The following is a 21,279-nucleotide window of genomic DNA, read 5'->3' as shown; positions in this document are numbered from 1 at the left end:
GTTTGGGGAACTGAGAAAAGCTCATGCAGCTGACATGTGGAGGGCAAAAGCAACCGTGGCAAATGCTGAGGCTGTGAGGGGTGGCAATAGGCTGAATCACGCAGAGCCTTGTGAATTATGTCTGTGAGCTTGGACTTCATTCTAGGAACAAGGTCCAGCCACTGATAGCTTTTAAAAGCAGAGAAGCGATATGGCAGATTCATGGTTCAGAAAGAGTATTTGGGACCAGAGTGAAGTAAGAGTGGCCCCCAACAGAAGACAGGGAGGCCACTGAGGCTGTTGCTGTGTCTGCGGAGAAATCATGATTGCCTGAACTGGGGCAGTGGTACAAAGAGTGGAGAGGTGGCAGGCTCTTCACAAGATACTTAGGAGGAGAAGCAGTATAGTAATAGTAATCATGATGGGTCTCTTGTCATATTCCAGGCATTAAGTGCTTGACATATAACTCATTTAGTTCTCAAATAACCCAAAGTAATAGACCCAGATGGGATATAGAAGCGTATTTGAGGTTGTATACTTAATACGTGATGGAGTCAGGATTTGAACTCAGGAAGACTCTTGAGGTCATATTGCTTGGTGGTTAAGTGTAGGGGATGAGGTCCGGGATGACGCCCAGTGTTCACAGAAGCTCAGCCTGTGCCTTTAAGGAAGGGCAAGGGAAAAGCTGGAGGAAGATGAAGCAGGCAGAACAGCTGAACTTCTGCACTGAAAGCCCCCCCCAGGCCCAGCCTCTCATTTTCTTTCTGGACCCAGAATTTTTTCCTCATCTTTCCTGGCATCCTGAAAAATCCTTGAAATTGTTCAAAGCCATTGGCTTTTGACAAACCCTGGGAGTTCAGGTTGGTGAACATTTCTTCCCCAGAAGATCCTGAGGACACAGAAATGCTTCCAACTTGGTCCGTTTCATTGCCTGTCTTGCTGGGGGCACCCCTGCTTCTCTTCTCTTCCACCTCTCCAACATACTCCATTTATTAGCATGTCCTCTAAACTATCTGTGGTTTTATTTTTTATTTCTCCATTTCCAATGTGTTGTGAATGGAACTTTTATAAAATACAATAGAAGTGTCTCAGCAATATCAAATAGCTAAAGAGCTTTCTAAGGCTTTGCTCTCTCATCTGCCTTTTTGTACTTGTCCGGCTGTGGGCTGGTCCCTGTTCACAGACCACTGTGTTGAGCACTGCTCAACTCTCTACAATTCTACTGCCACCACCCTGGGCTAAGCCACCATCATCACTTGCCTGGACTTCTGCAGTAGGCTCCTAAATACATGTAGTTCAGCCTCGTCTCCTCTGGTCCTCTCCAACCCATTTTTCAAGGGGAATCCTCTAGCCTAGTGGTCCCCAACATTTTTGGTACCAGGGACACCTGGTTTCGTGAAAGACACCCCATGGATGGGGTGGGGGGATTTCAGGATGGTTCAAGTGCATTACATTTATTATGCATTTTATTTCTATTAATATTACATTGTAATACATGGGGTGGCCATAAGTTCATGTGCCATCTAAAATAGTTGTCTACACAAACTTTATGGTCACCCTGTATAATGAAATAATACACAACTCATCATGGTGCAGAGGCAGTGGGAGGCCTAATCTTGTTTTTCCAGTGCTTATATCACTGCCTCAGCTCCACTTCATATCATCAGGCTAAGATTCTCATAAGGAGCGTACAACCCAGATCCCTCATATGCAGAGTTTACAGTAGGGTACCTGCTCCCGTGGAAGCCATTGCTCATCTGACAGGAGGCAGAGCTCAGACAGTGATGTGAGAGAGGAGGAGTGGCTGTAAATATAGATGAAGCTTCACTCTCTTGCACTGCACCTGCTGTGTACCCCAGTACTGATGCACGGCCCTGGGGGCTGAGTATTGCTGCTCTTACCTATAAAGGACTCTCACACAGGCTGTTCTCTCCATGTGGAATGCCTTTTCTTCCTTCAAAATTCATTTAATCACTCTTTCCTTTCACCAGCACTTGTGCAACAGTCCAATATGAGCTAAACATGTTGCTAAGCATGGGGGCTGCACAGGTGAGAAGATCCAGCATGTGTTCTTTAGAAACTCATGATCTAGTCGAGAGGGACAAGTAAATTGACAGTGATCTCACAGTGGGATAAGAAGTGTCAAAACAAAGAATGGGGCAGTAGGAGTCTAGAAGAGGGTCCTATAACCCAGCCCGGGGTCAGAAAGGCAACAGATAGATCACCAAAGAATCACTCAGAGTTAGTAAGGCAACATCAGAGGTGAGGGTGAGGAAAGGAAATCTGGGCCAGATAGTCTATGCAATGGCTCAGAAGTGCCCAGCGGAGAAGGGTAGGAGGAATGGCAGGAGCTTTCCTCATTGCCCTCCTGTTATTTGCCAGGCCCTATTCTAGGCCCTAGGGACACAGTAGTGGTGCTGAATATCCCCACATACATATATATCTACATACTTAAATGCACACAGATATAAAAACAACTATGGAGAACTTGGAAAACATTAGGCTAAATGAAAGGATTCTGACACAAAGAGCCATATATCGCATGATTCCATTTCTATAAAACATTCAGAATAGGTAAGATTAGTGGTTGTCAGGGGCTGGGGGGGATGTGGAGTGACTGCGTAATGGGCACAGTGCTTCCTTGTGAGGAGATGAAAATGTTTTGTAACTAGATGGAGGTGATAGCTGTGCAGCATTGTGAATGTACTAAGTGCTACTGAACTGTACACTTAAAGATAGTTAATTTCATGTTATGTAAATTTTACTTCAGTTAAAAAATCTGGACAATTATAGATATACACACTCAATAAATAGTTTATGAAGGCCTGCCATGTGCTGGGCACTGTACAAATAATAAAAATTCAGAGGTAGCTCTTGCCCTGGAAGGTCCCACCCACAGACAGAAACACACATAGCAGAACCCATACAGACAAAAGCATGTGTTCAGGAAAATGTGCAGAAACATTCACTTGTTCATTTAACAAATATTTATTGAGTGCCTACTGTGTGTCAGGCAATAGGCCAGATGCTGCGCCTCCAGTGGTGAGCAGGTGCAATTACTCTCCTTGTGGCTTGTGGACACAGACCCATGCTCACCTACAGTAGCATACCAGATTCAGGTACACAAACACACATCTCCACACCCCTAAACAAGGACACAACCAAAGCTTATGGGCCAAATATGTGTTGGGTGAGAGAAATGAGTGATAGCATGCAGTCAGGCAAGGATAGTTCCTCATGCCCCCGGCACTCCCACTTCCCCCCTGTGAGCAATGGGGAGTCCTGTTAAAAGTCAGATTAAAACTGGCTTGGGATTTCGGTGCCTTCTCAAGAGAGGGGAATAAACAGGCCTCAGTAGAAAGATCTGAAGCATTGAGGGGGAAAAAAATCCCCAAGTTTCACTTAAGCGATTTTTGGCAGAAATCAAATTAACGGCAAGACCATAGCCTGCCGACAAGGTGCTCCATCATACTCTGCTGTGTGAATGTGTTTCTTCTACATGTTGTTTTCATTAGCACTTCATTTGATAATGATAAATGGCATTTTCATTTGAAAGGAAAATATTAAAAAGTTCTGATTTGCAAGAGCAAGTTAGAATAAATGATATTATTATGTCCTGTCACTTGTTCAGCTCAGAGAAAAATAATAATAATGATAATAAAAAGCCCTAACAGCTTTCCCTGATGAAGAAACACAGCATTTTATTTCTCCAGTGGGCCATTTTTTTAATCATCAAATCTGTCCTTGGTACAGAGACTGACAAAAGGCAATGGTCTTGGAGGGTCAGAGAGAAATAGCAGAGACGTCAAAAAGAAGAGGGAAGAGGGTGACCTTGGGAAGCCTTGGTTCCCTTGCTGGTTAGCTGGGGGAGGGATTGCTCCCTGGCCTACTCTCTTTGGGGCCTTGAATGTACTTTCTTGCCTTGAGGTCAAATTTCAGAAGCTTTCTTTCTACCAATTGATAGAAGCCCAGTTTCTTTTTTTTTTTTTTGTATAGACAGAGTCTCACTGTACTGCCCTCGGGTAGAGTGCCGTGGCGTCACACGGCTCACAGCAACCTCTAACTCTTGGGCTTCCGCGATTCTCTTGCCTCAGCCTCCCGAGCAGCTGGGACTACAGGCGCCTGCCACAACGCCCGGCTATTTTTTTTTTTATTGCAGTTTGGCCGGGGCTGGGTTTGAACCCGCCACCCTCGGCATATGGGGCCGGCGCCCTACTCACTGAGCCACAGGCACCACCAGAAGCCCAGTTTCTTATGAGCTTACTTTAAGAACTCCTTGGCCATTATGGTTGACCAAGTCACTACCTTGCTTAAAACCCGTTGAAGAGCTCCCCACAATACACAGGATAAAGTTCTAACTCCTTAGGCCTGGCATCCAATGCCCTTGGTGACCTTGGCTGGGCCTCCAGCTCCACCTCTCACCATTCCCTCACCCTTACCTGATGCTCCGGCTACACTGACCTTCTTACTATCCCCTGCATATGCCTTTTCCTTTACCCAAACGCCACACGGTGCCTCTTGACCACTCCTTGGATGAATTCCTACTTATTCCAAGATCCAGCTCAAGCATCTCTTTGAGTCCTTATTTGCACCATCCTCTGGAAGGGCCTTCATTTCTTGGTTCCCAAGTCTTGTTTTTACAGATCATGAGCATGAATGCATAAAATAGCCTGGTGCAGATGAAAGGCTGCCAGTTACTGCATGGCTGGTGCAGATGGTGTGAGCACGTGTTGCAACAGGGAGCATTGGATCAGGAGCTGGGTTCAGCCCATAGAGGAAGGACTTGCTATCTTCAAAACCTCTATGGCCATGCCCATCTCAAGCTAGTGAGTCCCGGCTTCTCTGGCTTCGACAATACTCTGCGCTACTCCCATCCTACGACCCATCACACTTCAGTATCTCCAGTGGTCTGGATCCATGATTCTGCCCTTTACCTGCCCCTAGACTATGAGCTTCTTGAGCACAGGGTCTGTTCTATGTTCTCTGGGTATTTTCAGGGCCCAGCACAGGTTCTGCTTAAAGTGAGCCTTTGTTAGATAATCAGGTGAGTGAATGACAAAAGACAGCCTCTCTAAAGGGTGCATTGTCTACGTAAACTTATGTAGAAGTTGTGAAAGTTGAGGGATGGGGAGAGTTGGTGTTGTTTTTCTTAGCATTCCTTCACATCAATACTGTAAGCTTCTCTTTTCCAGAGGTGAATGAGAGTCAGATAAGCTTGTTTGAAAGCCCTGCACATCTCAGTGAGGGTCGATGGCATTAGCATCTGTTATGAGATTTCCAATGTTTGGCCTTGGCCCAGGCCATTGATGAATCTCCTTTCTGTCTCCTTTGCTGCAGAAAGAGCCTGGAGTGATGGGAGAGAGTTGAGTGTCTGCTGCCTCCAGAGGGAGTGAGAACTGTTCAAGGTGAGCGACCACAGAAATACTAGAGGACTTTGAGGCTATCCTTGGTCTTTTTTTCTTAATCACTGGACCATTTTTTGCCTCATTTGATGTCCCCCAAGAGCCCCATAGGAAGGCAGTTCAACTAACATGAGAGGATCTCCTACCCTGGTGAGTACTATGGCAGAAGAAGGATGACTTTTCCCATCTTATAGATGGAGAGACAGAGGTTCAGAGAAGGGAAGGGTCACACAGATGGCTAGAGGATGAAGCAGGACTAGAATCCAAGTTCATCTTGCTTTTATTTAGGTTAAGGCTCTCCCTTGTCCAAAACAAGAGATCCTTGAGCACCCATGAGGTACTCAGACCTGGAATGAGTGATGCGAGAGAGAAAGGGCCAAATGAATTGTGGCAATTGGAATGGAGAATAAAGTCTGCATCTTGGCTGACACAGAAGCCCAGTCCTTCTTTTGTCTTCAGCCCCCTCCCTGCTCATTTCAGCCAGTACTCTGGTCATGCCATTCCCTGAGCAGACCCTGTCACATTCTTTAGTCCATGCCTTTTCTCCATACACAACTCCTGCCTGACAGGCCCTTTTCTTAACTTCACCTGTTAAGATTCCAAGCATCCTTTAGGATCCAGTTCATATCTCACCCCCTCCAAAAAAATCTGCCAGCTCCACGTGGTTTGTTGTTCTCACAGCAGTATGAGCCCTCTGGTGAGTTAGTCTTCTCTAATTCACCCCTTGAATCATTCCCAACACATAGTAGGTTGCTCACTAAGTGTGAATGTAATAATAATTATCACAGCATATGTATCATTATTAACATTGTAATACATTGCAATACTGTCTAAAATGGTGTTTTCCAATTAACTTTGAATCTCTTTCCCTTTTGAGAACTTGCTGTTGGAAGCCGTGATCCCTGCCACAAATTCACAGAGGAGTACCACCACATACAGGGCTGGGTTCTAAAGATAGTTGGTGAGGCAAAAATCACATGTGTTTGAAACTACCCTTGAAAATCCTTTAAATTTCCCCTAAAAGTCCTGAGTATGTAGTTTGGGGTCTACACTATGGTTAGTTGGTTTACTTTTGGGGGCCATGGTGTATGACAAGCCTTTCTTTAAATAGTAGAGTCACTTTCAGCACAGCAAGAAACTTTCCTATAAGAGGCACAGGGGAACTCAGATCATCCGAGGGACCAGCAGATCCATACCTATACACATAAAATTTAGCAAATTTAGCTTCATCTTCAGGAGGTTTGTTGACCTCAATGCTCAGGCATGGACTTCAGGTTAACAGTCTTTGATACAGAGCTTTAAAATTTACAAAATCCTTCCCACACATTAGCTCATTTAAATCCTCAAAAACATTCTTAGAAATGGATATCATCAATGTTACTTCTACTTTATAGATGAGGAAATTGAGACTCAGAGAGGCCAAATAACTTTTAGTCCAAAGATCTGATTTTCTTTTTACCTTTTTATTAATTAATTAATTATCTTTATTTCAAATTAGTATGAGAGTACTAATTTTTAGGTTACATTGTTCTAACTTCCAAGGTAAAGTTCAAGTTGTAGAAAAGCCCTTCACCCGGGGGGGGTGCTGACCACCCTCACATTGTGCACATTAGGTAAAATCCTGCCAATTGCCCTTTTTCCTCCCATTTCACCTCTCTCTCCTCTTCCCTCCCCTTACTGACTGTATTTGTGTTTTATTGTTTGTGTGGGCATGTAATTGTTCATATATTGGTTTCATATTATTATTGAGTACATTGGACTTTTTTTTTCATCCTTGAGATACTTTACTAAGAAGAATGTGTTTCAATTCCATCCAGGTGAACATAAAAGATGTAAAGTCTCCGTCTTTTCTTATGGCTGAACAGTATTCCATGGTATACATATACCACAGTTTGTTGATCCATTCATGGGTTGATGGGCACTTGGGTTGCTTCTATGACTTGGTAATTATGAATTGACCTGCAATAAACATTCCAGTGCAAATGTCTTTGTGGTCAAATGATTTTTGTTCAAATGGGGTTGTTTGCTCTTTTCTTATTGATTAATTTGAGTTTTCTATAGATTCTAGTTATCAAGCCTTTGTCAGATTTATAACATGCAAAAATCTTCTCCCATTCTAAAGGCTGTCTGTTTGCTTTGGCTGTGGTAGGTACCCTTAGCTGTGCAGAAGCTTTTTAGCTTGATCAAATCCCAGTTATTTATTTTTGGTGTTGCTGTAATTGCCAGGGAAGTCTTCCTCATAAGAACATTTCCCAGGCCAATATTTTCAAGTATTTTACTCACACTTTCTTCTAGAATTTTTATTGTTTATTTGTCTTAAATTTAAATCTTATATCAAATGAGAATCAATTTTTGTCAACGGTGAGAGGTGCAGGTCCCGTTTCAGACTTCTATATGTGGCTAAACTGTTATCCCAGCACTATTTTCTAAATAAGGATTCTTTTCCCCAGTGCATGCTTTTGATAGGCTTATCAAAGATCAAATGACAATATGTGGCTAGGTTCATCTCTAGACTCTCTATTCTATACCACAGATCTATGTCTCTATTTTTGTGCCAGTACCATGCTGTTTTGATCACTATAGACTTGTAGTGTAACCTAAAGTCTGATAATGTGATGCCTCTAGATTAGTTTTTATTTCTAAGAATTGTATTAGCTATTTGGGTTTTTTTCTGGTTCCATATGAAATGAAGTACTGTTTTTTCAAGTTCTTCGAAGTATGATATTGGTACAAAGATCTGGTTTTCTTATTCAGTGACTTTGCCCAGAGACTCCACTATACTGCTTGGACAGCAACCTGGAGGAGATGGACTGACCAATTCCTGACCCACTTGATAGAGTAAGAGGATGTGTGATCTTAGACTAGTTACTTAACCTCTCTGAAAGCTCTGTTTTCAAACTAAAGATAATGAAATAATATCCACCAGGCAGGGTCCTTGAAGGATTAAATGAGCCAGTGGATGTGATTTGCCTGGCAGGGTGCCTGGGATATTGCAGGGACTCTCCATGGTTAGCTTTAGTCCTCTCTCTTCTGCTGACACTGGCACTGTCCCAGGAAATCAGAGAAAAAGCTTCCTCTGCATTATCAGTGAAATCCTGTCAATGATGTCTGCACCTGCTCAGTGTCATCCCTGACTTTTAAAGGTCTTGAATGTGTTGGAGTCTTGGGAAATGATGTTTGGGAATTTGTAAACATCTTTCATTGTCCTTGAAATTTCTGAGGTCCTCAATGTCATTTCTTTAAAAGGGAGTGGAGCCCAGGCACCAGGGGTCTGTCCTATCACCAATTCTGTGTGACTCTGGGAAGGTGTCTTCAGTTCAGGCAAGGTTTATGGAAACACAAACATGTTTCCTTTCATCCAGGCTTGCAAAGCTCTTCATAAATTTCTGCTTGAACCCCCTGATGGCTGTTTTACTTACAGGCTTATAGGGGACGAGGAAGCCTTTATCAGTCAGGGTCCAGCTGGAAAACACCTTCCACACCAGATAATTTAGTAGTCCCATTTAATACAGGGAATTAGTTATGAAGGTGTTAGAATTTCTGAAAGAACAACCAAGAGAAGGTGGGGGTAATCCTGAGATTAGCAATTGCAGGGGGCCGCCACTCGCCCTAGTAATGCTGGCATAAGGAGAGGAGGCCGTGTTACTAGGAGCTCAACAACTGAAGTTGTCCCATAAGAGCTGGAAACGTGGTGGGCCTGTCAGGTGGGAACTGTAGCCAGGGGGAGTTGTGGTCTCTGCTACTCCATTTGAAAGAGAGTAGAATATTTAATTGTTTTGCTTCCCTCCCACTCTCTAATCTCCTGACAGTGCATCCCTTTGGTCAAACCTAGCCAAAAGCCAGAGGGCAAGGAAGAAGCACAGAGAAGTGAAGGATGAGTATGAGAGGAAACTGGCCGCTGATGACACAAGGACTTTCAAGATGTGATGTGCCCCTCCCCAGCTCCCAACATCTCTCCAGACTCATGTCTCAACATCTCGTACCTTACTCACTTGGCTTTGGCCAGACTGGCCTCCTCACTGTTCTTTGCCCCAGGCCTTTACATTTGCTATTCCTTCCTCTGGATTTTGTCCACTACATAGCCATGTGGCTCCTTTCCCTGTTTCCATCACCTTCTAAGTGAGGCCTTCTCTGACCATCTTACTTTAATTTGTACCTGCTTCTCCCTCGCTGTCCCTCCTTCCTGTTTTATCCTTCTCTCTAGCTTTTATTCGACAGTCTATTGCCTCTCTCTATACTGTGAACTCCAGGAGGGCACAGATTTTTGCTTGCTGTGGAAGCTTGGAAAATAGTGGATATTCAATAAATATTTGCCTAATAAATGAATGGGTGAATCAGGACTCACCCCCCCATTCATTTTTATTCATTCAAAAAACTCTAGTGTGGATGATAAATTGGAACAGGGAGTATAATCGCAGGCTGAGCAATTAAAATGCACTTCTGACCTCTGGGCCTCTGTTTCACCATGTTTAGGGCAAAGGGGCTGGGCAGGAGACATCATAGGACTCTTTTAGCACCACTGTTCTATAAATCTAAGAGTATTTCCCAGTAGAACTACTTGGAAGATAAAATTAATCCTCTCCTTAATCATCAGTTCCTATCACTGCACGTGACTTGTCAGGGGAACTTTTCTCTGATGCTCACGTGAAGCGGGAACTTGTCACATCTTCCATCTCCGGGAACGTCCTCACCTGAAATTGAAAGGTAAATATTTCAGTTGTGAGTCTCTCTGTCATGACTCAAATAATTTTAAAATTGCTTAGATGTCTTTGCCTAACAATGTTCAGATTGTTCTAATGCAGGGGAAAACGGTAGTTTTAGACGCAGTAATATTGATAGCAGCTAGTAATTTCCACGTACTTCTCATGGTTATTGGTGCTGTGAGGATTACTAAGGAGAACTTTGTACTTACTAAAAAGACATTCTATGTTGAGGGCCTAGCATGGTGCCTGGTAATCGAAGGTGCTTGCTAGACAATTACTTTTGCAGTAATTATTTTTATGGAATTGGGTTGGAAAATAGCCATGCTTCACTCCAGGATGCTATAATGTCACCAGGGATCACAGCTCCAGAGGATTTTATCCTTAGAAGACCTCTTTGGATACCAGAACAGGCCCACTGCAGGAGTAGCAGGAACTGTGTAGGGAAAAAAGAAGTTGAAGGATTGAAAAGTGTTGAGAAGAATTTACTTTACTATTAGGAGGCAGTGAATGGACAGCTCAGGGTTGGCACCATCCCTCCCTCATCTGTTCAGCAGATGGTCTCTAGTGCCTTCATGAGAATCAAACTCCATACCTGTCCCCAAGCAGCTTCCTGTCCTGTGGAAAGGACATTATAATGTGCTGTAATTATCAGTTGACAGATCTCAATGCCATAGTAGGAGGAGGTTCCCTGGGTCTTTAGAAGATCAAAGAAAAATGTTTCAATAAACTACATATCAAATCAAACATCAATTTTGTTTTGCTACCTTCACTTACCAGTCCTAAAAAAAAAAAAAAAAAGGGAAAAGGAACTAACATAGTAAACAATTATTGCCATCTAAATGACCATAGTTTACTTATGTGGTTGTTTTTACTGTCTATTTTCTCCTTAAGGCCAGGAAATTTTATTTTGTTTCGTTAACGGCTTCTCTTTCTTTCTTTTTTTTTTGAGACAGAGACTCACTATGTCGTCCTGGGTAGGGTGCCATGGTTGTTAACTGCTTTATCCCCAGCATCTAGAATCATGTCTGCTGAATAGTAAGTCCACAATAAATATCTGTTGACTGATGGACTAGACCAGCCCAGTATAGACCACTACACAGAAGAAGGAATAAACTTGGGCCACAGTGAAAAGCTGGAAGAGCCCCAAGGTCCATAAGGTCAATGGGGGTAAGAGTTGGGAAGAGGAGGGGACGAGGTTGCAAAGATTGGAGGGGAGGCCAGATCCTGGAAGGCTTAAGTGCCAGGCTAGGCATCTTGACCCGTGTCCTGAGGCCCTGGAAATACACTGAAGGATTTTAATCTGCAGCTGAGTTCTGCTTGGACTCCAGTCTCATAACCTTCTCTTTCCTTCCAAAGAGGTTTCCAAGTTTTCTTTGTGTCTCTTGCTTTATTTGACAACCCCAGTCATCCTTAGAAGTTGTCTGGCCAGCCAAAGTCTTTCAGTGAGTGGAAGGGACCCATTTATCTACTCTTGCCTTCCCCAAATCCAATTCAACTTAACTCTAGCCCCCATCATTCCTATAATTAAATCCAAACTCCAGCTAAATTAGGCAAATATTTAAAAATGACAACTCAAGAAGGACATTTTAGTAATTGTGTGATGAAGATGTTAGATCTTTGTCATTTCATTAGTCAGACAGCCAAGTAGGAGGGAAGACACTTCATGAGATTTTAATAATGTGCCCAATATTTGATAGGTATAAATATGATGACAACTGGATGCCAGAGAGGATGGATCCAGCTTTGGTTTGGTGTGTTTGTACTATCTGCTTTGGGTCAGATTCTTCTTTATTTGATATTAACAAAACTCTAACTAACAAATATTTATTAAGCAGCTACCTGGGTTTAGATGCTGCCCTAGAAGTTGTAGCTGGGAAGTCAGTGTTCACAAGAATCCAGGCCTTGCCATGGAGGACTTTTCAGTTTAGTAGAGAAAATTTGACACTAGGCCATAAGGTCATCACAACAAAAACAACTGTCTTTATCTACTGCATGTGATTTATATACATTTTCTCATTTAACTCTCACAGTAATTCATTGAGGTTGATATTTTTATCTCTATTCTATAAGGCAAGAAAACCAAGTGTTGTGTGATCAGTAATGGTGAAGTCAAGATTCGAGTTTAGGTCTTTCCCCAGACCCGTGCTCTTTTCACAGTGCCTGTGTTTTACCTTAGAGGACAGCCTCTGCTTCTATGTGGGGTGGGGATAGGAGAAGGTTAACCATGTAGTATGTCAGGAATCCTTAGAAAAGATGAAGGCACCAACAGAAAATGGAAACTGGCTAAGATGAGGAATGCGGAAATTAAAAAGGATGGTATTACTGGTCTTCTATGGAGACCAATGGGAAGATCACCAAGAGAGACCCATGGAGATCAATGGGAAAATCACAAAGTTCCAGGAATCTGAGACCTTTATTTAATAAAAGTCCACAGTTCTAGAGGTCTTGCCAAGAGAAGGCAGAAATTGGTATTGCGTACAGGAGAGCACCTGGTTATCTATCTCCAGTAGAGAGAGTATTCTTAACATTGACCAGGGGAAGGTCTTGGAGAACTAGGCCAGATGTCAGGTAAGGATTAGATAAGAGGGGGATAGAATATAAGCAACAACTGACCCACCCATCCATATAAGCATTTACTGATTTTCCTTAGAATCGTACACAGATTCATTCTTCTGTCACTGACACTAGCTGTGTATCAAACACATATCTCTCTACGGATATGCCACAGTCACTCTGTGGTAATCATAGATTGTCCACAGAGATTCCATTTATCTTCTCTTTTTAGGCACTTTCCCGCTCTCTCGTATTGAGGCATAGCCATATGACTTACTATAGTTAGTTACATGAGTGGAAATAACACACACAGAAGGAAGCTTTAGGAGTCAGTGCATGATTCACCACATTCTCTTCCCCTTACTGTGGTGAAAGCCAATGTCAGGATACAGCCATCATAATCATGGGTCCCTGGGTGACTGCAATGAGCAAGGTCTCTCTGGTGATCCATAATGAATGAGAAATAAACTTTTATAGTTTTATATCATTAAGACTGTGCAGTTGTTACTGTAGCATAACCTAACTAATTGTGACTGATAGACACTTCAAATTATGTGCAAATTCATTCTCATGTCATTCACAGTCTCTCTGATTCATTCAGTCAACCATCCATCAAACTATCCTCTTATTCATTCATTTATTTAGTAAAAATTTATTTTATTTTCTTTTATTTTTTTTTCTTTTATTATTTTTTTTTTTTTGTAGAGACAGAGTCTCACTTTATGGCCCTCGGTAGAGTGCCGTGGCCTCACACAGCTCACAGCAACCTCCAACTCATGGGCTTAAGCGATTCTCTTGCCTCAGCCTCCCGAGCAGCTGGGACTACAGGCGCCCGCCACAACGCCCGGCTATTTTTTTGTTGTAGTTTGGCCGGGGCTGGGTTTGAACCCTCCACCCTCGGCATATGGGGCCGGTGCCCTACTCACTGAGCCACAGGCGCTGCCCTATTTTATTTTTTTTAAATGTGTCAGCCTTTATTACAAATATAGATCTTTTTTATTTTTTTTGTAGTTTTGGGCCAGGGCTGGGTTTGAACCCACCACTTTCGGCATATGGGGCTGGCACCCTACTCTGTTGAGCCACAGGCACTGCCCCTAGTAAAAATTTATTGATCCTCAACTATGGACCAGGCATTATCCCCCCCCAGCTAATGTAGATAAAGCAGTGAACAAGTTCAAAGTCCTACTCCAACAGAGCTTACTTTCTAGTATGGGAAACAGACTTTTTCTCTCTCCCCACGCAATCACCCCACTCCCCTAGAGGGTGCAAAAAATGCATAAACATTTTAAGAGATTTTGTTGAAAGTAGAAACCAATCATTCCCAAAAGGCATAGAAACCCACAGTGATGGAGGTGCAGAGGGATGGTAGAGGTGCCACCATGAGCCACTGCCCTAGACAGAATTTTTGAGGAGGGTTCCTGCAGGGACCATGTACTTCTGGGCCACTTTAGTTCAACTTTGAAAAGTAATACATAGATAACACTTCCCTATATTGACCACCTCCTTAAGTTGACCTGATTTTCATAGAGCAGACATGCACCACACATATTCAATGGAAGTTCCTTATGTTTACTACCTCTGTATCTTGAGTAGTTTGTAATAGTCCCTTGGGTGGTCAACTTACAGAGGTTCTACTGTGTATGTGTATATATACATAGTATGATGATAGTCATCCAGGATTTGGGAGAAAATGGTTAGATCTGTGAATAATTTTGAAAAGAGCTGGCTGATGAAATGATGGACTAGATATAGGAGACAAGAGAGAAGGTGTCATATCATTCACTGTGAAGTCACTCACTCACTCACTCTGATGTGCACCTTCAAGCCAGCTCCAGTTAGGAGATGCTGAGGAGGCCACCACCTGAGCACCTGCATATCTGGAGGGTTTCTCAGGGAGCCACTCGCATCCTTACTCCTTTTCTCTCTGCTTACCTTGGTTTTCTGATTTCTGGCTCACGTCTACCTTTGCTTCCTCCCACTTGTTTGTGAACTCCCTCATGCTTTTCCCAAGACGTCATTCGACCTGGGCTTCTGACCACAGCCCACAGTGGTGGGGGTGCAGAGGGACGATAGGGGTGCCCCCATGAGCCACTGCCCTAGACAGAATTTCTGAGGAGACTCTCTGAAAGGACCATGTGCTTCTGGGCCACTGAACTCATCTGCCTCTCAAGCTCCCAGGAGCTTCTGGCTGACCTCTCTATCTTTCACAGACTTTGGTGTCCCCCTTGGATTCTTTCTGTAGAGATGGTTAGATGATGGCGATGATGATGACAATGATGATGATGATGACAGTGATGAGAAGGATCAACATTCATTGTGTGCTGTGTGCTGGTTTGTGTTCTAAATCACTGAATCCTCCCAACACCTGGATGAGTTAAGTACCCTTAAGTCTCTACCTTTGAGGGGCAAATATTCCCACTGCACAGGTACCTTTGTAGTCCCCTCCCCCAGGCTCTGTCAGAGGAGATATTCCTGGGAGAGACAGTGGAATTTATTAGAGAGTACATAAAGCTCTGGAGTCAGACAGACTGAGCTGAAATTCCACCTTCCCCAGGGACAAGTTGTAGGTACTGAGACAGTCACATGACTTCTTTGCATCTCAGATTCTTTATCTGTAAAGTGAGAAAAATACTATATGGTTCAAAGGGACATGGTGTTAGGAGAGTTCTGGGTAATGTAGTAAAGCCCTTGACTCCTGGTCTACAGTCACAAAAAGGCTGTCATTATTATTATCTCTGCTCTGAGCTCCCAGACCCATCCATGGGCCCGGGCTGGCCAAATGAGCATGTGGAAGCCTATTCCTTTTCCTTCTGTTGCTCTAGCTTCCCTTCAACAGTGCTAGGAACCTGTTTGAAGATGGGGTAAGAGCTGCAGCTACCAGTATCTACCACCCCACCCAGCTGGTACTGACATGGAGCTCTAGCCTGGCTCTTCCAGGTTGCCAAGGTGCGTGGGCTGGCTGGCCCGAGTCACATGCCCTACTCCTTTTGTAATCCTTGGGGCTGTCCTGATCCTAGGGAAGCAAAGACTGCATTTTCATTAAGATTTACATTAAACTCTCCCTGAGCAGAGAGATGAGGCCCAGGAAGCCTCAGGAGAGGGAAAGGTGAGAATTAATGGGCAAGGCAAGCCCTGGCTTTGTGGCCTTCCAAGTACTTCCCTGTCAACAGGCTACTTCTCGATCTGCCTTCTCAGATGCCAGGAATTTAGCTTGAATCTTGGCTAGAAACCCTCAAGCATCAGTAGGAAATGCCTTTTAACTTTTAATTTGCACCACAGCAAAACAGCCCTTGCCCATTTTAACCTCTTCACCTGAAAACTGCTTCTAGCTTTCCTTGTAATTAACAATCTGCTTAAAATGACCTTCAGCCTCTGTCAATGATATCCCTGAAGGTCTTTGACTAATCTCGTTTGAACCTCAAGACAATGACACCAAGTAGCAGGTAAAAGTTGGTTATCCTTTGATTATGGATGTGGAGTTCAGAGAGGGAGAGATCCTTACTGAGGTTTGCATTGCGTAAGCCTAGCAGACAAGGGATGCAAACCCATAGGTCTTAACAGTATTCCACATTCTTTAGAAAATTGGCAAGGCAAATGAAGTCAGTGACCTTAGAATAAAATCCATGCTCCTTACCAGGGTCTGCAAAAGCCTGCATGATCTGGCTCCTGCCCAGCTCTCCATGTCTACCAGTACCTCTCTCTTCCCTCATAGTTCTTTTGCCACTCAGGCCATCTGTCATTTCTTAGAACACATAAAGATATGCCTTTGCAGCAAGGTTCTTCTGGCTGTTTGCACAATGGCTCATGCAAAGTCATTTACTCAAGGAAAGGACCTTTATCCTAAACCCCTCTGCTATTTTCTTCCATAGCATCTTTCTTCCTAGCTTATATCACAATCTGTAATAACTATTTTATTTCTCAAATGAACAGATGATGAAGGACTTGGTACCTAAGTCATTAAATTAAATTAATTAGTTATTCCTTCATTCAGCAAATATGTATTAGTACCTACAAAGGGTCAGTAACTCTTTTAGCAGGTGAATTTGCAGTGAGAGAAATACATGTAAATCTGGGCACAAGGAGGAGAATTTTTAGGGAATAGAAAGGGAAAAATGGAGTTAAGCAAAACTTTAAGAGTTTCGGTTTAAGTGACTGGGAGGATATTGCTGCTACTTGGCGAGATGGAGAAGAGTGCAGGTTGGGTGGGTAAAAGGGCAAAAAGGATCGGATTTATTGTTTTTGCTTGTTTGTTTGTTTTTTGGAGTGTTAAGTTTGAGATGCCCTTTAGACAGTCAGGTAGAAATATCTACTAGGAAGCTGAGCGTGGTGGCTCGCACCTGTAATCCTAGAACTCTGGGAGGCTGAGATGGGTGGATTGCTTGAGCTTAGGAGTTCGAGACCAGCCTGAGTCAGAGCAAGACCCCATCTCTAAAAATAGGTTGGTGTTGTGGTGGGTGCCTGAAGTCCCAGCTACTCGGGAGGCTGAGGCAAGAGAATTACTTCAGCCCAGTGGTTTGAGGTTGCTGTGAGCTGTGATGCCATGACATTCACCAAGGGCGTCAAAGTGAGACTCTGTCTCAAAAAAAAAAAGAAAGAAAGAAAAGAAAGAAGAAAAGAAATATCTACTAGGCAATAGAATAATATATGTTTCAGAGTTCAGGAGAGAGGTACGGACTGAAAATATACTTGGGAGTCATTCAGGCATTAATTATATTGAAAGTCATGACACTGGATGAGTGACCTTGGGGCTGCCTGCGGTTAGACAAGAGGCCTAAGAAGTCTGCCTCCAACATTAGAGGTCAAAGAGAAGAGGTAACTGTGGAATGGACAGACTGGTAGGAAGAAAATATGCTACGTGGGAAGTCCTGGAAGGCAAATGAAGAAGGCATTTCAAGGAGAAGGTTATTGGCCGAGATAAATGCTGCTGCAAGATTGAGTCCTAAGATTTGCCCTTTGGATTTAGCGACAGAGAGATCACTGGTGATTTGACAAGAGCAGTTTGGGAAGAGTCATGGGAGAACATGTCTCACTAGAATTCAAGGGAGAATGGGAAAAGAGAAACTGAACAGTGAATACCATTAGACTTCTGACAAGTTTTCTGATCGAGGGAAGGTAAGATATGGAGAAGTAATAGGAATTAGGGTAAAAAGAAATTCTTTTTTTTTTTTTTTTGGAATAATGAACATTTATTACATGAACTAAGACAGGAAAGAGGAAGGCTTCTTGCCTTAGCACAGTGGGTACCGCGTCAGCCATGTGCATGAAGGCTGGCGGGTTCAAACCCAGGGCCAGCTAAAAAAATGACAACAGCAACCAAAAAAAAAAAATAGGAGAGAGGAAGAATTATTTGCCTTTCTGGGCCTTGATTTTCCTCGGATAGAACTCCAGCTCTTTGCCTTCTAGCACATAGCCATCTGCTCGGCCACACTGGCCTGGTCTTGCTGCAATGCATGCAAGAAGCTTGCCCTGTTGGAACTGCTCCTCCAGAAGACGGCTTATTTTGGCATTCTTTTTCCTTTCATCATATTTCTTCTGAATTTTTTTTGAAAGTTTTTGTTTAAAATCTCTTCTTCTTCTGGAGTCAGCTTGGCTCCTTTCTTGCGGCCCAGGGGCAGTGCACAGTGGGACTCATACCACTGTCAGTACGGCATGCTGTCAATAAACACAATGCAGTTCTTCACCAAGGTCTTGGTACCAGCCAGCTCATTATTGGATGCATTGCAGACAACATCAATGATCCTTGTGTTCCTAGTACAACACTCTGAGCCCCAAGAGAAGTTTCCCACATCCAGCCTCAGGGTGCGGTATTTCTTGTTACCTCCCCGGACACGGACTGTATGTATTCGGAGGGGGCCAACCTTAGTGTTAGCTGCGGGGCCCATCGCTGCACAATGGGCATCTCTCGGGACAACTGGCACAAGCACCGCAAGACCGGGGGCAAGAGAAGGCCCTACCACATGAAGCAGAAGGAATTCCTTTTTTTAAGATGGGAGAAGTAATAGTATATTTGTATGACCCAGGAGAGAGGGAAAATCTGATGGTGCAGGACAAGAGAGGCCAGCCGCTGAGTCAGTGTTCTGGAGGAGGTGCGAGGGTGGGATTTAAGACCCAGGTGGAAGAGTTGGCAACTGACAACTTATCCATGGCGATAGGAGAGAAGCTGGAAGAGGGGGCTAGGGGCAGTTTGCTTCTGATCGCTTCACTTTTCTCAGAGAGATAGGAAGCAGGGGCTTCAGTTGAGAATGAAGATAAGGAAGGAAATAGACGTTTGATGAAGGACGAAAAAGTAGGAGAACATCATCTAGGAGAGAAGACGAGGGAATGAGCTAGAGAAGGACAGCGTGAGGGCCCACGTGAGGCTGAGGGGCCCTCAGTGAAAGGGACCCTGGTCAGCAGGAATATGTGCTTTTCCCTCGCAGTGTGTGCTCACCTGTGCAGGTGTGGGCACGGAGCAGCTGGAAAGCTTTGCTTGAAACCAAAGAATACAGGGAAGTGAGGAAGGGGTCAGGAAAATGAGAGTGTATGTAAGAGAGGGGTTATGTGTTTTATATGGAATTTAAACTGTGTGGAAAGGGATGTGAGGACATGGGCAGGTGGCAGTAAAAGTGGGTTGAAGGTCCAAGGGGGTTCAGGGTTATTTTGAGTCAGGAGGCGTGAGATAGGAAGTAGGCATTGACCGTGGATGCTCGAAGTTAAAATTAGGGTGTTAAGGCCTAAGGGATGAGCAGGCAGGGAGGAACTGTGGTGAAGGGGGAAGGGGTTTGAGGATTTCGGTATTGGAAGGATTCTATCTGTGAGAGTATTGAGGTCATCAAGCTTTATGACAGACGTGGTTTGGAAATCTCAGTGTGGTTGGAGGAGTATTTTTGAGAGATTAGGTATGTTTCTGGCACACAGTAGGTTCTCAACCAAAGTACCGTAGACACTTATTCTCCTAATATTTCTTCAGGGCTCCAAGGCTTCTCCCTCAGTTGCTTCCAAGGTGGGGCTTTGTGGAGTGTTGTGACATTGCACTGAGGGATGGGGTGGGGTTAGAGACAAAGCTGGGCTGTGGTCCCTGCTGCTGCGGCTGCCCCACAACCTAGGGTCCAGGCTCTTCTGGCTTCCGGCTGGGCTCCCACTATAGCCGCCTGCCTTTGGCTCAGCAGCAGCAGCAGCAGCAGCAGCAGCAGCAGCAGCAGCAGCAGCAGCAGCAGCAGCAGCAGCAGATGGCAAAAAGTGGGTGGGCTGGGGGTATCTGCAACTGATCCCACAGCCGCCGGATTAATGAGGCCTCATGCCCGCCTTCTTTTCTGTAGCATGCCAGCCGACAGTAGCTTCCTTTGCTGGGGTGGGTTTGTTTGTGGGAAATTTTTTGGCAGCGAAAGCTCAGCACCTGATTGAAAACTTCCTCTCCCCCTCATTTCTCCTCCTCCCCCGGCTCCTGTAGTTGTTCTAATGTACTCTGGGGCCTCAAGCCTGTCCCTGGGGTTTCTCCTGGTGTCAGGCTGATGAAGCTGAGATGAGGTTGTCCTGCTCTTGCAGTTACAGATGGAGAAACAGAGGCCAAGAGAATTTAATCAATATTCTGCACAGGAACCTTGGGACTCTGCATATATTCCACATCCTCTGGTGTCTGGCTGCACCCCTGGGCTCATAGACCTCGTAAGTAAAAACTTGGATTGTTTGTATCAGAGGTTCAGGCATATAGAAGCATATTTAATGAGCACTGAGGTGATAGGAATAGGAGACATTGGAAGCCAGATCACAGCAAGGATAACGGGGCTCTCAGAGAGAACATCACTGTAAGGGAGCGGGTAGCCACCCCCCTGCCCCAGCACCTGAGTAGCAGCAAATGGTTTCGAAGCTAAAGAGCACCGGTTGGAGGCGCAGTGTAAAGCCCTTCTTAGACTGCTGTGCTGTGACCTGGCGGATAAACCCCCCAAATATTTTACTAAGTAAGTCATTAGGGATCCAAGCAACTGTGGTAGGACTGTCCCTTCCCCATCGAAGTGGAACAAAAGACAGGGAGGATATATTTGTAATGATGATGAGGGAGGGAGGGAAGGGGAGGGGAGAGAGAGAGAGAGAGAGAGATATGAGCCCTACGGATGTGGAGGTGAGCAAAGATACTGAGATATGCCAGTCGGTGTGATGGCAGGAATTGAGGCACCAAGGAGCACTGGGAGTCAAAGGCAGATCAGTGCCACTAGATGGGTGACCCAAGAGGAGTCGGAGATGCATGACCGACAGATACAGGCAGCAAGAGGCAAAGACAACCTGGAGGCAGGTGGTGTAAAGCTCTATCAGTGGGAACACTCGGAGGGGCACAGCAATGGCCGAGTGGGACAGAGCAATAAATAGACTCAAACCAGAGAGACAAAGTTGTGTAACGCTTTTCATACAGTGGTACATGTATGAAAATATTTGTATGGCCTAAAAGGTAGAGAGACAGGCTATTGGTGCCAGAGATGAATGATTTGGGGGCTCTCACAGCCCAAGGCCCCACCCAGTTGCATAGAGAGTTGAGGAAATAGAGTAAGAATAAGAACATATTCATTGGATGGGAAGCGCTGCAGTAAGGAATGTACTTTTTCTTTTTTTTTTTTAAATTTTTTTGTAGAGACAGAGTTTCACTTTATTGCCCTCGGTAGAGTGCCGTG

At 44.2% G+C, this 21,279-nt stretch overlaps 1 long non-coding RNA gene and 1 pseudogene across 1 annotated transcript in view; one reads left to right on the top strand and one right to left on the bottom strand.

The window, feature by feature from the left end:
• LOC128575213 (uncharacterized) overlaps positions 1-10,084 on the top strand; it is a 34,170-nt gene extending 24,086 nt beyond the window's left edge. The window contains exons 3-5 of the long non-coding RNA XR_008376947.1: positions 5,317-5,384; positions 6,259-6,342; positions 9,976-10,084. This is a non-coding gene — a long non-coding RNA (uncharacterized LOC128575213). The remainder of the gene's footprint in view (positions 1-5,316; positions 5,385-6,258; positions 6,343-9,975) is intronic.
• A 7,896-nt stretch (positions 10,085-17,980) lies between these two features.
• On the bottom strand, positions 17,981-18,519 carry LOC128575212 (40S ribosomal protein S8-like; annotated as a pseudogene).
• Positions 18,520-21,279: the final 2,760 nt, after the last annotated feature.

Source organism: Nycticebus coucang, chromosome 22, assembly GCF_027406575.1.
Source record: "Nycticebus coucang isolate mNycCou1 chromosome 22, mNycCou1.pri, whole genome shotgun sequence".
Lineage (NCBI taxonomy): Eukaryota > Metazoa > Chordata > Mammalia > Primates > Lorisidae > Nycticebus > Nycticebus coucang.
Note: the sequence above shows the minus strand (reverse complement) of the source record. Positions and strands in the feature narration are given on the sequence as shown.